The 18,547-nt window shown below is 45.1% G+C and overlaps 1 pseudogene; it reads right to left on the bottom strand.

Moving 5' to 3' along the window:
- Positions 1-779: 779 nt before the first annotated feature.
- On the bottom strand, positions 780-15,045 carry LOC134752457 (uncharacterized; annotated as a pseudogene).
- Between the last annotated feature and the right edge of the window lie 3,502 nt (positions 15,046-18,547).

The following is an 18,547-nucleotide window of genomic DNA, read 5'->3' as shown; positions in this document are numbered from 1 at the left end:
AGCTAGCCATCATTTTGCCGCTATTTATACGTTTTACCCTATTGCGGGGCGAAGGGGGACGGGGTAAGATATATCAGAGCATTATTATTTGACTTACTTTTCATATATCTAAAGAAATATAATATTATATATACCTATTGATAAATAATTTCATATTATATGATATTTAAATAAATTTTGGATACCTGAACGTAGGGCATAATATATACTATAAAAACGGTGGTCGGCTTACGGATTAGATCCTCTTGTGAAGGATTCTTCTCCTCTAATATTTTTGTAAGCATTCAATCAGTGGTAATAATTTTGTCGATATAATAAAATTTGATGTCTTAAAATAGCGCTTAATATGAGAGTCACGTGACGATTTTAATTTACTTTCCAATATATTAGTGTGTTAACTCCTATTATTATAGGATAGGAAATAAGTTCTTTCTTAAATAATCCTTACAGTATAGTAGTATTTCGTGTATCGTAGTTAAATTTCATATATACCTCCGTACATTTTGTGTACGGTTGGTTATGTGTAAATTAAATTTATATATTTATTTATTTATTTTTTGTAATGACCATGCAGTGATCGATTTATCTACGCAAGTGTTTGTTCAAAGAAACAATTGTGAATTTTAGAATCATGTGTGGCCCTGAAAAGGGCCTTTTGATATATGACTGACAGAAGCGTCACGTTCGCACGTCCAGACGCAAAACGCGTAACGTAACCGTATGCGTTCGCGCAGACTGCGTCCTGTGATGTTGCTCCGTGCCAGTATAAACGTGGTGGTTTAGGCACGTTCACCGCGGATCCTGCGAGCCAGCTGGATGTCCTTGGGCATGATGGTCACACGCTTGGCGTGGATAGCGCACAGGTTGGTGTCCTCGAAGAGACCGACGAGGTAAGCCTCGCTGGCCTCCTGGAGAGCCATAACGGCAGAGCTCTGGAAGCGCAGATCGGTCTTGAAGTCCTGAGCGATCTCACGCACCAGACGCTGGAAGGGCAGCTTGCGGATCAGAAGCTCAGTGCTCTTCTGGTAGCGACGGATCTCACGGAGGGCGACGGTGCCGGGCCTGTAACGATGGGGCTTCTTGACGCCGCCGGTGGCGGGCGCGCTCTTGCGGGCCGCCTTGGTGGCGAGCTGTTTGCGGGGCGCTTTACCACCGGTGGATTTACGAGCGGTCTGCTTGGTACGGGCCATTGTCAATAATAATAATACGCGTGCGTGTACGTTACGTTAACGAGTCACGAGAGGGAATAAGCGATTTTTCGCCAGCGAGACGCTATTTATACGTGCTGGCTGGTCGGAAAGGGACGGGGTTAGTGTCCGTGTGAGCGAGAGGGCTATAAAATTCACATACACGTCCCCCTCGCCCCTCTTCCTTTCTCACCAACACAAAATTTCTGATTAGAATAACAATAATATTATTGAATATTAATATTAATTAATAAATAAATAAATAAAATAAATACATACATACATACATACATATATTTCATTTAAATAACAGTCATCGCTATCTAAATTCGCCTCGATCGCCGGTTCAATCTAGTTAGGTCAGGTTATGTTAGGTTTCGCGGAGTTAGGTTTGATCGAGTTAGGTTAGGTTAGGTTAGGTTAGGTCAAAGTTAGGTTAGGTTTTTTTTTTTTTTTTTTTTTTGTCATACAAAACCTAACCTAACTCGATCAAACCTAACTTTTTTTTTTATAATGTCAGGTTATGTTAGGTTTCGCGGAGTTAGGTTTGATCGAGTTAGGTTAGGTTAGGTCAAAGTTAGGTTAGGTTTTTTTTTGTCACTCAAAACCTAACCTAACCTAACCTAACTCGATCAAACCTAACTTTTTTTTTATAATGTCAGGTTATGTTAGGTTTCGCGGAGTTAGGTTTGATCGAGTTAGGTCAAAGTTAGGTTAGGTTTTTTTTTGTCACTCAAAACCTAACCTAACCTAACCTAACTCGATCAAACCTAACTTTTTTTTATAATGTCATTCAAAACCTAACCTAACTCCGCGAAACCTAACATAACTTTATGTTTTATAAAAACCTAACCTAAATTTAAATTAATATCCATAACGTCTCACGTTACACATATCTAGTATTAGATATATGCATACACTAAGCGTATGTGTTATTATTGTTGATTCCTTATTTAATACCCTTACATGTTGACACAGCTTTCGTGTTGATAATGTGTGTAATTGATATTAATCTACCGATTGACACCGTATGCACGGCTATCTAGAAACTTCTTATATTATATATTCAGAACGTATTTGTGGCCCTGAAAAGGGCCTTTTTGGTTGTTGTACAAACCACACTCTCGCAGCGTGTCGTGTCGCAATACGAACTACCTAAACCCATTACACTAAAAGTGTATTGAGAAGACAGATAGCATACGAGGAACGACGGACGCGCTTACTTGGAGCTGGTGTACTTGGTGACGGCCTTGGTGCCTTCACTGACGGCGTGCTTGGCGAGCTCACCGGGCAGCAAGAGCCTCACGGATGTCTGCACCTCCCTGCTGGTGATGGTGGACCTCTTGTTGTAGTGAGCGAGGCGGGAGGCCTCGGCGGCGATGCGCTCGAAGATGTCGTTCACGAAAGAGTTCATGATCGACATGGCCTTGCTGGAGATACCGGTGTCGGGGTGGACCTGCTTGAGCACCTTGTAGATGTAAATGGCGTAGCTCTCCTTGCGCTTATGCTTCTTCTTTTTCTTCGAGTCCGACTTGGAGATGTTCTTCTGGGCCTTGCCGGATTTCTTGGCGGCCTTACCGCTAGTCTTGGGTGGCATTGTGATATAGTTAGATGCTTACAGTACGATAGCCGAACTGGGAATAAAAATTTTGTCGTTGTTGCGCTCATTTTGTTAAAGCGGAGAACGGTAAATAGGGGATTAAAGATCGAGCGTCGCGCTCGCGGTATCTCGACCAATAGCGTTCGTGCATCATTAGTATCGTCGGTCGGCATGGTGGGGAGTGAGAGCAAGCGCGTATTGATATTACTTACATATAGGTATTATTATTTTGATTATAAAATATATCAAAAAAAAAAAAAAAAAAAAAATTATGAACATCATATGCCGTACCATCGATTATACCATCATCAGTTTTGTTCAAAACCGTAGGCGGATAACAATTATATTAATTAAATGTATAGCTTTATGTTTATTTACTATTGTTGTTGTTGTTACAGTGACAGACTGCTGTAGATGAGCAAGTAATAGCTCTGAGCCATCACATTACCTTTATTTGTCGTTTATTTATTATACTTCTTGACGACGAAGTCTCAAGTCTCTCATTTAGAGACGTGTGTAGTGATGTGTTTTGCAATCAGAAAAATAATCTCATTAGAATTCAGAATTATCTACTTACCGTAATTATATTATAATTAATCGATATTCATCGTTCATATATATGTATATGATATAATTATATTGATCGATCGAATGACATCGTACACGTATGCGTTATGCCATGAAACTTACAACGTTATCACAGAATCATATTGTGGCCCTGAAAAGGGCCTTTTGTAACGGTCACTCGGGCGGGAATATAACAGAGGCCACATTCACCAATCGCCGGGTGTTACCGCTATAGATGTAGCCTGATGAGAAGTGAGTACACTTAAGCCTTCTTCTCGGTCTTCTTGGGCAGGAGCACGGCCTGAATGTTAGGCAGCACACCACCCTGGGCGATGGTCACACCGGAGAGGAGCTTGTTCAACTCCTCGTCGTTGCGGATCGCCAGCTGGAGATGCCTAGGGATGATCCTGGTCTTCTTGTTGTCGCGAGCGGCGTTGCCTGCCAACTCGAGAACCTCAGCGGCCAGGTACTCCATGACGGCGGCTAGGTACACCGGGGCACCGGCACCGACGCGCTCGGCGTAGTTGCCCTTGCGTAGAAGCCTGTGGATACGACCGACGGGGAACTGAAGTCCGGCACGGTTAGAACGGGACTTTGCCTTTCCCTTAACCTTGCCACCTTTACCGCGTCCAGACATGTTTAAAGAGAGATTTAAGTTTAGTTTACACACACACGAAACGAGAGCACGATTGCTTGCTTGCGAGTGTATACGCTTTTTTTTAGTAGTTGCCTTTATTTTATACGTTCACGGTGTACGCTGATAGTGGGGATACAACGAGCCGACATAACACGAGCCCGATCGACCAATCAACGAGTCGCGTGCAAGAGCGCAAATTAGAAATATAAAATAAAAACATTTCAATTTATACATCAAAGTATAACTAACTAATAAAAATAACACAATTAACAAAATATTCCGTAAATTATATACTTATATTTATGTAGTTGTTGTTGTTGTTGTAAATGTAAGACTTCAAATAATACAGTTATATTTATCATTCACCATCGATAAGAAAATATTCTGTGTAAGTATTCATGAAAACCTAACCTAATCAGTCTTATCAGTGAGATCTCATCAATATCATCAATAATCTTGAGACTTTTGCCATAAGACTCGATTTGAGATTGACTTTTATTTTATTTTATTTTATTTTATTTTATATACCTTTATTCTAATATTGATTGCGATCGATCGACTCGTGTATGTGTGTTGTGCTTATTGCAATGAAACAGAGGCGATATGAACCTTTGAATAAATTTGTTAGCCCTGAAAAGGGCTTTTTGATGTGCGTTTAACGCGCACAGGCGTATGACGAGAGGCGTGTGAACAGGCGACACGTCGTCGTATATACGATATATAGCGACGACAATCGACATATCCTCCACCATCACGGCCGATGTAAGTACGACGACGACAATGTGGCGCAGTCTTCTTACTTCTTCGAGGCAGCCTTCTTGGCGGCGGGCTTCGCTTTGGGAGCGGCCGCGGCCTTCTTGGGCTTGGGAGCTTTAGGCTTCTTGGTCGGCGGCTTCGCGGTCTTCTTGGCCTTAGGCGCGGCGGCGCTCTTGCCCTTGGCGGGGGTGGAAGGTTTCTTCGCGGCGGGCTTCTTCTTGGCGGCGGCGGCCTTCTTGTCCTTCGTGGCGGCCTTAGGCTTGGCCGGGGACGCAGCGGCCTTCTTCGCCTTAGCGGGCTTAGCCGCGGCGGGCTTCTTAGCGGCGGCTGAAGATTTAGCGGCGCTAGATTTCTTGGCCGCGGCGGGCTTCTTGCCGGCCGATGATGACTTCGACTCCAGTTTGAAGGAGCCGGACGCGCCCTTGCCTTTGGTCTGAATGAGTGCGCCGGATTCGACTGCGCTCTTCAGATATTTTCTGATGAAAGGGGCCAGCTTCTCGGCGTCGACCTTGTACTGGGCGGCGATGTACTTCTTGATAGCCTGCAGGGACGAACCGCTTCTCTCCTTCAACTCCTTGATGGCGCTGTTAACCATCTCGGACGTCTTAGGGTGGGTGGGTTTCGCCTTAGGCTTCTTAGCGCCAGCGGAGGCGGACGCCTTAGGCTTCTTCGCGGGCGTCGCCGGGGCGGGAGCGTCGGCAGCAACTGCGGTGTCGGCCATATTTATTTATTAATCGTCAAGTAAGTAAATATAATTAAAGTAAACTAGTAAATCGCACAAACTGCGCAAAGAGAATACAGCGGACGCGTGTAAGCGGAGCGCTGCGCTGGCGAGTACTAAACACGGCTTATTGGGGGCGCCACTTTTTATATATACTCCGGCTTAACCGTAACGCAGACCCTTATGTCGCGGGACGTTTTCTCGTAATAACACTTCCAAGTTTTCACTTACTCGTTTATGATTAAACTAAATTTATAGTGAATTATATTATAATGATTATAATAAAATTGCACATATACATTCTTTATGAATTGATATACGTATTTTAATAGAAGTTTTAGGATTTGGAACGCCGATAAACGAATGGGAGAACTTTACTTTTGGTATTATAGGTTGCGGACACCTCGGGTCAGTTTAAAAAGTGATTTTTCTTAATTAAAATCACATCTATAACTATTATGTGTCCTCCAGTTAAATTCGAAGATACCATAGATAGATGTGACACAATAACAACATTAGAAAATTATATTTATAATGTTATTTTGACTTGTTGTCTTCACTGTCGTAAAACAGCCGTACCGCGACTTGGATTGCATTGCCTACGTTCAGTGGTTTGCTCTCTGCCGGTACCGACGTAAAACGGGATAGGTACTTTATATTAAATTTAAATAATTATGTCATGTTATATTATACATTAAGATATCGTATTAATGAATATTATTATAATTCGTATAGTTAAACTCTCTTCTACGAGGATCATACAGCGCGACACTCTGAGCGTGCGTGCGGGCATCGTAGTAGGTAAGAGTCTCGTGTAGGTCGTCGTTTAGATTTATTTAGTTTTTGGTCCGGCGTATTTATTTATTTATAATAATTTAACGTATGATATTATCTGAATGTTGATATTGGAACAAACGATATAAATTATTTTGACATAAAAATCTGTTTAGGTTGATATGTATATATTATATGTAAGTACCTAAATATTATGTATTCATCATCATAGGAACACGAGAAGTCTAAAACCTGTGTTTATATACTTTTTTTTTTTTTTTTTTTTTTTCTTTTTTGTAAAGTGAGGTGAGTGGGTGCGGGGATGTTGGGTGTCCCTGTCTGTTTTGTGCACTATTTGCGAATCCTTTATCTAATTGGTCAGTTCATCGACTAGTCGTCGTTATCAGTAGCAGATCACTCACAGGTCAGGTGAGGTTCGCGGGTAAAGTAAAAAAGAAAAATATCTTACCAGTTAATTAATATTTTCTTCTTCTTCTTCGGGTTGGTGTGGTGAATTTTTTTTGTATGTACCGCTCGTGGTTCAATTTTGGATTGTTTCGCTTCCTCCGGTATCAATAGATACTTAGCACAAGCGATGCTTACGAGCTGGACGCTGTAGAAGTTAGAAGTGTTGCGCGGTGCCGGGTAAGTAAGTAATTGTAATAAATGTACGTACCTACGATGATACTAGACTATTAGTAGTTATAATAGATAGATATTTTGGATAACATAGGATGGGTAGAGATCGATTGATAGTTTGTTTGTCCGTCTGTGTCGCTACAGAAACTTTTTATCGTAATCGTATCATAGAATTATTTGCGGCCCTGAAAAGGGCCTTTTTGTATTTGCGTCTGCGCGATACGGTAATACCCACGTTAGTATATATTACACGATATCGCGCGCGACGACGCTGACAGTGCAGCGCTTAACCTCCGAAACCGTAGAGGGTGCGGCCTTGACGCTTCAGAGCGTAGACGACGTCCATGGCGGTGACGGTCTTCCTCTTGGCGTGCTCGGTGTAGGTGACCGCGTCACGGATCACGTTCTCGAGGAACACCTTGAGAACACCGCGGGTCTCCTCGTAGATCAGGCCGGAGATACGCTTGACGCCACCTCTGCGGGCGAGACGACGGATGGCGGGCTTGGTGATACCCTGGATGTTATCACGGAGCACCTTCCTGTGGCGCTTGGCTCCTCCTTTCCCCAGACCTTTACCTCCCTTACCGCGACCGGTCATTGCGACTTGTTGTAGTAGAGATTAGACTTCTCGAACGGAATACTCAACACACGACTTGCGCCGCGCGTCGACACGAGTGGAATAGCTAGCTAGCCATCATTTTGCCGCTATTTATACGTTTTACCCTATTGCGGGGCGAAGGGGGACGGGGTAAGATATATCAGAGCATTATTATTTGACTTACTTTTCATATATCTAAAGAAATATAATATTATATATACCTATTGATAAATAATTTCATATTATATGATATTTAAATAAATTTTGGATACCTGAACGTAGGGCATAATATATACTATAAAAACGGTGGTCGGCTTACGGATTAGATCCTCTTGTGAAGGATTCTTCTCCTCTAATATTTTTGTAAGCATTCAATCAGTGGTAATAATTTTGTCGATATAATAAAATTTGATGTCTTAAAATAGCGCTTAATATGAGAGTCACGTGACGATTTTAATTTACTTTCCAATATATTAGTGTGTTAACTCCTATTATTATAGGATAGGAAATAAGTTCTTTCTTAAATAATCCTTACAGTATAGTAGTATTTCGTGTATCGTAGTTAAATTTCATATATACCTCCGTACATTTTGTGTACGGTTGGTTATGTGTAAATTAAATTTATATATTTATTTATTTATTTTTTGTAATGACCATGCAGTGATCGATTTATCTACGCAAGTGTTTGTTCAAAGAAACAATTGTGAATTTTAGAATCATGTGTGGCCCTGAAAAGGGCCTTTTGATATATGACTGACAGAAGCGTCACGTTCGCACGTCCAGACGCAAAACGCGTAACGTAACCGTATGCGTTCGCGCAGACTGCGTCCTGTGATGTTGCTCCGTGCCAGTATAAACGTGGTGGTTTAGGCACGTTCACCGCGGATCCTGCGAGCCAGCTGGATGTCCTTGGGCATGATGGTCACACGCTTGGCGTGGATAGCGCACAGGTTGGTGTCCTCGAAGAGACCGACGAGGTAAGCCTCGCTGGCCTCCTGGAGAGCCATAACGGCAGAGCTCTGGAAGCGCAGATCGGTCTTGAAGTCCTGAGCGATCTCACGCACCAGACGCTGGAAGGGCAGCTTGCGGATCAGAAGCTCAGTGCTCTTCTGGTAGCGACGGATCTCACGGAGGGCGACGGTGCCGGGCCTGTAACGATGGGGCTTCTTGACGCCGCCGGTGGCGGGCGCGCTCTTGCGGGCCGCCTTGGTGGCGAGCTGTTTGCGGGGCGCTTTACCACCGGTGGATTTACGAGCGGTCTGCTTGGTACGGGCCATTGTCAATAATAATAATACGCGTGCGTGTACGTTACGTTAACGAGTCACGAGAGGGAATAAGCGATTTTTCGCCAGCGAGACGCTATTTATACGTGCTGGCTGGTCGGAAAGGGACGGGGTTAGTGTCCGTGTGAGCGAGAGGGCTATAAAATTCACATACACGTCCCCCTCGCCCCTCTTCCTTTCTCACCAACACAAAATTTCTGATTAGAATAACAATAATATTATTGAATATTAATATTAATTAATAAATAAATAAATAAAATAAATACATACATACATACATACATATATTTCATTTAAATAACAGTCATCGCTATCTAAATTCGCCTCGATCGCCGGTTCAATCTAGTTAGGTCAGGTTATGTTAGGTTTCGCGGAGTTAGGTTTGATCGAGTTAGGTTAGGTTAGGTTAGGTTAGGTCAAAGTTAGGTTAGGTTTTTTTTTTTTTTTTTTTTTTGTCATACAAAACCTAACCTAACTCGATCAAACCTAACTTTTTTTTTTATAATGTCAGGTTATGTTAGGTTTCGCGGAGTTAGGTTTGATCGAGTTAGGTTAGGTTAGGTCAAAGTTAGGTTAGGTTTTTTTTTGTCACTCAAAACCTAACCTAACCTAACCTAACTCGATCAAACCTAACTTTTTTTTTATAATGTCAGGTTATGTTAGGTTTCGCGGAGTTAGGTTTGATCGAGTTAGGTCAAAGTTAGGTTAGGTTTTTTTTTGTCACTCAAAACCTAACCTAACCTAACCTAACTCGATCAAACCTAACTTTTTTTTATAATGTCATTCAAAACCTAACCTAACTCCGCGAAACCTAACATAACTTTATGTTTTATAAAAACCTAACCTAAATTTAAATTAATATCCATAACGTCTCACGTTACACATATCTAGTATTAGATATATGCATACACTAAGCGTATGTGTTATTATTGTTGATTCCTTATTTAATACCCTTACATGTTGACACAGCTTTCGTGTTGATAATGTGTGTAATTGATATTAATCTACCGATTGACACCGTATGCACGGCTATCTAGAAACTTCTTATATTATATATTCAGAACGTATTTGTGGCCCTGAAAAGGGCCTTTTTGGTTGTTGTACAAACCACACTCTCGCAGCGTGTCGTGTCGCAATACGAACTACCTAAACCCATTACACTAAAAGTGTATTGAGAAGACAGATAGCATACGAGGAACGACGGACGCGCTTACTTGGAGCTGGTGTACTTGGTGACGGCCTTGGTGCCTTCACTGACGGCGTGCTTGGCGAGCTCACCGGGCAGCAAGAGCCTCACGGATGTCTGCACCTCCCTGCTGGTGATGGTGGACCTCTTGTTGTAGTGAGCGAGGCGGGAGGCCTCGGCGGCGATGCGCTCGAAGATGTCGTTCACGAAAGAGTTCATGATCGACATGGCCTTGCTGGAGATACCGGTGTCGGGGTGGACCTGCTTGAGCACCTTGTAGATGTAAATGGCGTAGCTCTCCTTGCGCTTATGCTTCTTCTTTTTCTTCGAGTCCGACTTGGAGATGTTCTTCTGGGCCTTGCCGGATTTCTTGGCGGCCTTACCGCTAGTCTTGGGTGGCATTGTGATATAGTTAGATGCTTACAGTACGATAGCCGAACTGGGAATAAAAATTTTGTCGTTGTTGCGCTCATTTTGTTAAAGCGGAGAACGGTAAATAGGGGATTAAAGATCGAGCGTCGCGCTCGCGGTATCTCGACCAATAGCGTTCGTGCATCATTAGTATCGTCGGTCGGCATGGTGGGGAGTGAGAGCAAGCGCGTATTGATATTACTTACATATAGGTATTATTATTTTGATTATAAAATATATCAAAAAAAAAAAAAAAAAAAAAATTATGAACATCATATGCCGTACCATCGATTATACCATCATCAGTTTTGTTCAAAACCGTAGGCGGATAACAATTATATTAATTAAATGTATAGCTTTATGTTTATTTACTATTGTTGTTGTTGTTACAGTGACAGACTGCTGTAGATGAGCAAGTAATAGCTCTGAGCCATCACATTACCTTTATTTGTCGTTTATTTATTATACTTCTTGACGACGAAGTCTCAAGTCTCTCATTTAGAGACGTGTGTAGTGATGTGTTTTGCAATCAGAAAAATAATCTCATTAGAATTCAGAATTATCTACTTACCGTAATTATATTATAATTAATCGATATTCATCGTTCATATATATGTATATGATATAATTATATTGATCGATCGAATGACATCGTACACGTATGCGTTATGCCATGAAACTTACAACGTTATCACAGAATCATATTGTGGCCCTGAAAAGGGCCTTTTGTAACGGTCACTCGGGCGGGAATATAACAGAGGCCACATTCACCAATCGCCGGGTGTTACCGCTATAGATGTAGCCTGATGAGAAGTGAGTACACTTAAGCCTTCTTCTCGGTCTTCTTGGGCAGGAGCACGGCCTGAATGTTAGGCAGCACACCACCCTGGGCGATGGTCACACCGGAGAGGAGCTTGTTCAACTCCTCGTCGTTGCGGATCGCCAGCTGGAGATGCCTAGGGATGATCCTGGTCTTCTTGTTGTCGCGAGCGGCGTTGCCTGCCAACTCGAGAACCTCAGCGGCCAGGTACTCCATGACGGCGGCTAGGTACACCGGGGCACCGGCACCGACGCGCTCGGCGTAGTTGCCCTTGCGTAGAAGCCTGTGGATACGACCGACGGGGAACTGAAGTCCGGCACGGTTAGAACGGGACTTTGCCTTTCCCTTAACCTTGCCACCTTTACCGCGTCCAGACATGTTTAAAGAGAGATTTAAGTTTAGTTTACACACACACGAAACGAGAGCACGATTGCTTGCTTGCGAGTGTATACGCTTTTTTTTAGTAGTTGCCTTTATTTTATACGTTCACGGTGTACGCTGATAGTGGGGATACAACGAGCCGACATAACACGAGCCCGATCGACCAATCAACGAGTCGCGTGCAAGAGCGCAAATTAGAAATATAAAATAAAAACATTTCAATTTATACATCAAAGTATAACTAACTAATAAAAATAACACAATTAACAAAATATTCCGTAAATTATATACTTATATTTATGTAGTTGTTGTTGTTGTTGTAAATGTAAGACTTCAAATAATACAGTTATATTTATCATTCACCATCGATAAGAAAATATTCTGTGTAAGTATTCATGAAAACCTAACCTAATCAGTCTTATCAGTGAGATCTCATCAATATCATCAATAATCTTGAGACTTTTGCCATAAGACTCGATTTGAGATTGACTTTTATTTTATTTTATTTTATTTTATTTTATATACCTTTATTCTAATATTGATTGCGATCGATCGACTCGTGTATGTGTGTTGTGCTTATTGCAATGAAACAGAGGCGATATGAACCTTTGAATAAATTTGTTAGCCCTGAAAAGGGCTTTTTGATGTGCGTTTAACGCGCACAGGCGTATGACGAGAGGCGTGTGAACAGGCGACACGTCGTCGTATATACGATATATAGCGACGACAATCGACATATCCTCCACCATCACGGCCGATGTAAGTACGACGACGACAATGTGGCGCAGTCTTCTTACTTCTTCGAGGCAGCCTTCTTGGCGGCGGGCTTCGCTTTGGGAGCGGCCGCGGCCTTCTTGGGCTTGGGAGCTTTAGGCTTCTTGGTCGGCGGCTTCGCGGTCTTCTTGGCCTTAGGCGCGGCGGCGCTCTTGCCCTTGGCGGGGGTGGAAGGTTTCTTCGCGGCGGGCTTCTTCTTGGCGGCGGCGGCCTTCTTGTCCTTCGTGGCGGCCTTAGGCTTGGCCGGGGACGCAGCGGCCTTCTTCGCCTTAGCGGGCTTAGCCGCGGCGGGCTTCTTAGCGGCGGCTGAAGATTTAGCGGCGCTAGATTTCTTGGCCGCGGCGGGCTTCTTGCCGGCCGATGATGACTTCGACTCCAGTTTGAAGGAGCCGGACGCGCCCTTGCCTTTGGTCTGAATGAGTGCGCCGGATTCGACTGCGCTCTTCAGATATTTTCTGATGAAAGGGGCCAGCTTCTCGGCGTCGACCTTGTACTGGGCGGCGATGTACTTCTTGATAGCCTGCAGGGACGAACCGCTTCTCTCCTTCAACTCCTTGATGGCGCTGTTAACCATCTCGGACGTCTTAGGGTGGGTGGGTTTCGCCTTAGGCTTCTTAGCGCCAGCGGAGGCGGACGCCTTAGGCTTCTTCGCGGGCGTCGCCGGGGCGGGAGCGTCGGCAGCAACTGCGGTGTCGGCCATATTTATTTATTAATCGTCAAGTAAGTAAATATAATTAAAGTAAACTAGTAAATCGCACAAACTGCGCAAAGAGAATACAGCGGACGCGTGTAAGCGGAGCGCTGCGCTGGCGAGTACTAAACACGGCTTATTGGGGGCGCCACTTTTTATATATACTCCGGCTTAACCGTAACGCAGACCCTTATGTCGCGGGACGTTTTCTCGTAATAACACTTCCAAGTTTTCACTTACTCGTTTATGATTAAACTAAATTTATAGTGAATTATATTATAATGATTATAATAAAATTGCACATATACATTCTTTATGAATTGATATACGTATTTTAATAGAAGTTTTAGGATTTGGAACGCCGATAAACGAATGGGAGAACTTTACTTTTGGTATTATAGGTTGCGGACACCTCGGGTCAGTTTAAAAAGTGATTTTTCTTAATTAAAATCACATCTATAACTATTATGTGTCCTCCAGTTAAATTCGAAGATACCATAGATAGATGTGACACAATAACAACATTAGAAAATTATATTTATAATGTTATTTTGACTTGTTGTCTTCACTGTCGTAAAACAGCCGTACCGCGACTTGGATTGCATTGCCTACGTTCAGTGGTTTGCTCTCTGCCGGTACCGACGTAAAACGGGATAGGTACTTTATATTAAATTTAAATAATTATGTCATGTTATATTATACATTAAGATATCGTATTAATGAATATTATTATAATTCGTATAGTTAAACTCTCTTCTACGAGGATCATACAGCGCGACACTCTGAGCGTGCGTGCGGGCATCGTAGTAGGTAAGAGTCTCGTGTAGGTCGTCGTTTAGATTTATTTAGTTTTTGGTCCGGCGTATTTATTTATTTATAATAATTTAACGTATGATATTATCTGAATGTTGATATTGGAACAAACGATATAAATTATTTTGACATAAAAATCTGTTTAGGTTGATATGTATATATTATATGTAAGTACCTAAATATTATGTATTCATCATCATAGGAACACGAGAAGTCTAAAACCTGTGTTTATATACTTTTTTTTTTTTTTTTTTTTTTTCTTTTTTGTAAAGTGAGGTGAGTGGGTGCGGGGATGTTGGGTGTCCCTGTCTGTTTTGTGCACTATTTGCGAATCCTTTATCTAATTGGTCAGTTCATCGACTAGTCGTCGTTATCAGTAGCAGATCACTCACAGGTCAGGTGAGGTTCGCGGGTAAAGTAAAAAAGAAAAATATCTTACCAGTTAATTAATATTTTCTTCTTCTTCTTCGGGTTGGTGTGGTGAATTTTTTTTGTATGTACCGCTCGTGGTTCAATTTTGGATTGTTTCGCTTCCTCCGGTATCAATAGATACTTAGCACAAGCGATGCTTACGAGCTGGACGCTGTAGAAGTTAGAAGTGTTGCGCGGTGCCGGGTAAGTAAGTAATTGTAATAAATGTACGTACCTACGATGATACTAGACTATTAGTAGTTATAATAGATAGATATTTTGGATAACATAGGATGGGTAGAGATCGATTGATAGTTTGTTTGTCCGTCTGTGTCGCTACAGAAACTTTTTATCGTAATCGTATCATAGAATTATTTGCGGCCCTGAAAAGGGCCTTTTTGTATTTGCGTCTGCGCGATACGGTAATACCCACGTTAGTATATATTACACGATATCGCGCGCGACGACGCTGACAGTGCAGCGCTTAACCTCCGAAACCGTAGAGGGTGCGGCCTTGACGCTTCAGAGCGTAGACGACGTCCATGGCGGTGACGGTCTTCCTCTTGGCGTGCTCGGTGTAGGTGACCGCGTCACGGATCACGTTCTCGAGGAACACCTTGAGAACACCGCGGGTCTCCTCGTAGATCAGGCCGGAGATACGCTTGACGCCACCTCTGCGGGCGAGACGACGGATGGCGGGCTTGGTGATACCCTGGATGTTATCACGGAGCACCTTCCTGTGGCGCTTGGCTCCTCCTTTCCCCAGACCTTTACCTCCCTTACCGCGACCGGTCATTGCGACTTGTTGTAGTAGAGATTAGACTTCTCGAACGGAATACTCAACACACGACTTGCGCCGCGCGTCGACACGAGTGGAATAGCTAGCTAGCTTCCATTGCTTCTTTCGCACCTCCGAAGGAGGGGCGAATTGCCTTCCCATCCTTACATTGGATCTTTGGCGGTTTCTATCCGCCGCCCGTTACAACGGGCGGGTCTCTTGAGGCCCAAAAAGTGGGCTGGCATCTTAACGGGCTCGTATGGCCCTGTTGTTGTTGTTGTTATTGTTTGGGGCTTCTAGGTCCATCCGGGCTGCTCAAGACCGCAACGAGGTCGTCGAAGAGGTCGGCAGCCGGGGGCGTGCGGTAGGTGGATGCTGGCGCTGGCGGCGGCGTGACGCGTCTGGGGCTTCTGGGTCCGACCGGCATGCTTAAGACCTCTAAGACGAGGGCGTCGAAGGGGTCGTTGGCATCCGGGGGTGTGCAGTAGGTGGGTGCTAGTGCTGGCGGCGGCGTGGGGCGTGCGGCAGTTTCGAGGGCTGGTGCCGGAGCTGTTGACGGAGTCTGGGCAGACGTCGTTTGGGTTGACGCTGTTTTCGTGGTGGCAGTCTTGAGTGTGGGCTTCATTTTCGCAGCGGTTCCGGGCTCCTTCGCCGGCTGCGGTCGTACCACCCCCCTTTGGGTGGGGGGGTTTGCCGGCGCCATCAATGTTGAAGGCGCCGACTCTTCCACCGTGGGCTTGGCGACCGTGGCGTTGGTGATGGGGCCTGGGCGCGACGGGGCCGAGAAATATGATTTCCCGGCCTTCCATAGGCGGTAAGCCCTCTTGAAAGCAGGGCAGTTTCTGTGGTTTCCTGGGTGCGGTCCCCTACAGTTCCTGCATGTGGCTTCTACTTCCAGTGGTCTCGTGCACTGGCCGGCCCAGTGCGGTTCAGCGCAGCGGACGCAGGCCAGTTGTCGGTGGCAGCCGTGGGATGAGTGGCCAAATCCTTGGCAGCGGTGGCACTGCGCGGGCCCCTTCTTCCCGCGCCATGCCTCCACCTTGATCCCTCTCAGGTGGAGTAGCTCAGACACCCCGTAGATGCCCGCGTGGTCCCGGGCAGTCCCCGCGAGCTGAACAAAGTAGATGCAGCCCGGGCGTCCCGCTCTCGCGTTGATCTCTTTAACATATTCTACGGGGTGGCCCAGCTTCTCTAGGGCGGTCTTGATTTCTTCAGAAGCCGTGTTGATGGGGAGGCCCCTAACGGCCACTTTGAGCCGCTTCTCACTCTCCAGCCCGTAGACATTGAAAAGCGGCTTGATGACGTCTGAGGTCTCTCCCTTCTTCATGGCTTCGTTGATGGCAGCGGTCGCTTCCTTTTCCAGTTTGGAAAGGTGGCGAATTACCATGCGGTATTCCTCCTCGGAGCGGGGTTCGAAACGTATGCCCTCCCCTATCGGCGTAGTGAAGGGCGGCGTCCCGAGTACTTGCGTTAGGTCCTCCAGGACCCTCGGCCAGTTGGGGAGGATTTCGGCGAAAATGGGTGGGTACTTGAGTTTTTTTTTTTTTAGAGTACCCACATCATTTTCGCCGCAAGGCTGCTTGGCACTATCGCTCTTTTTAGTGCATGTATTGTTATTTTTTTGGGTGCTGTTATTATTTTTTTTGATGGTATCTTTTTTTTTGTTAGCAGCCTTGCTGCCGGTGGTTGCTGTGCACGCGTTGGCTACGCCCGAGGGGAGGGCTGCGGCCTTCGCGTAGCTGCTGGTGCTGGGCCCCGCAGGTGTCGTTGCGGTGGGCGCCGTCGTGGAGGTTGACGCTCCCGGCTTGAGGGCTTCGGTGCGTGCTGTGGCGCTGTCAGGGCCCTTGTGGGGGCCTGGTGTGGGTTGCAGGGCGGCTCTCGTATGGGCGCGGAGTCGCGGGTCGGTAGGCGGGGACGGGTTTTGGCAGACCCGTTTCGGTTGTCTCTTCTCTGGAGGGCTGCATTCCGGTCTCCTCTTCACTGCCGAAGGTGAAAGGAAGTCCGGGTGCTTCTCCACGAAGCGGAGTAGAGGGGCGTCTTCAGGCAGCAGCTTTCCCGCCTCTCCCAGGGCATGCCCTTGCAGCCTGATGTAGGCCGCCATCCACGCCTCCATGGCTGGAGACATGTTGCCGACCTCCCCCAGGCGAGCCACCAGGATGCGATCACGATCCAGTAACTCACGAGGGGTAAGCCGGCACAGGGCTTCCCGTGAAATCGGGGAAAAGGTGCTTCCCGGGGCCGCGTCGGCCGCTTGCCACGGCTCCGGGGAGCCGTCGGCGGGTGTCGGGGTCAGGACGTCGCTGAACTCGGCGAGCTCGTCGTCGAGTTTGGCGTCTGGCTGCGGTGTCGTGGGTGCGGGTGGGTGCGAAAACCCGCTTTTCGTACTACCTACCCGTCCCGTGTGAGCGGGGGGGTCAGTTTCCGTAGGCGGGTTTCGTGCGGGTATGCCGGAAACATCCCGTTCCGATCTACCCACCTCATCCGCGGGGACGAGGGGGGACCGTCGCGAGTTTTCCCGGCGCGGCTTCATCTTCTTTGGGTCCACTTGCGACGCTTTACTGCCGGCCGAGGTCCATGTTCGGGTCCTCGCGGCTGCAGGGTTCAGTGGAGACGCTGGTAGTCCCCTCCGGCGGGGCCGGGCGCGATTCGCCTATTTTTTCCGTAGGAAAAAACACGTACGAATTAGCTGGTGCGCGAGTAGGGTGCGTCCGTGCAGGTGGGTACCGTTGGCAATCCTGGCTAGCTAGCCATCATTTTGCCGCTATTTATACGTTTTACCCTATTGCGGGGCGAAGGGGGACGGGGTAAGATATATCAGAGCATTATTATTTGACTTACTTTTCATATATCTAAAGAAATATAATATTATATATACCTATTGATAAATAATTTCATATTATATGATATTTAAATAAATTTTGGATACCTGAACGTAGGGCATAATATATACTATAAAAACGGTGGTCGGCTTACGGATTAGATCCTCTTGTGAAGGATTCTTCTCCTCTAATATTTTTGTAAGCATTCAATCAGTGGTAATAATTTTGTCGATATAATAAAATTTGATGTCTTAAAATAGCGCTTAATATGAGAGTCACGTGACGATTTTAATTTACTTTCCAATATATTAGTGTGTTAACTCCTATTATTATAGGATAGGAAATAAGTTCTTTCTTAAATAATCCTTACAGTATAGTAGTATTTCGTGTATCGTAGTTAAATTTCATATATACCTCCGTACATTTTGTGTACGGTTGGTTATGTGTAAATTAAATTTATATATTTATTTATTTATTTTTTGTAATGACCATGCAGTGATCGATTTATCTACGCAAGTGTTTGTTCAAAGAAACAATTGTGAATTTTAGAATCATGTGTGGCCCTGAAAAGGGCCTTTTGATATATGACTGACAGAAGCGTCACGTTCGCACGTCCAGACGCAAAACGCGTAACGTAACCGTATGCGTTCGCGCAGACTGCGTCCTGTGATGTTGCTCCGTGCCAGTATAAACGTGGTGGT

The sequence above is a fragment of the Cydia strobilella genome, chromosome 24 (assembly GCF_947568885.1).
Source record: "Cydia strobilella chromosome 24, ilCydStro3.1, whole genome shotgun sequence".
Lineage (NCBI taxonomy): Eukaryota > Metazoa > Arthropoda > Insecta > Lepidoptera > Tortricidae > Cydia > Cydia strobilella.
Note: the sequence above shows the minus strand (reverse complement) of the source record. Positions and strands in the feature narration are given on the sequence as shown.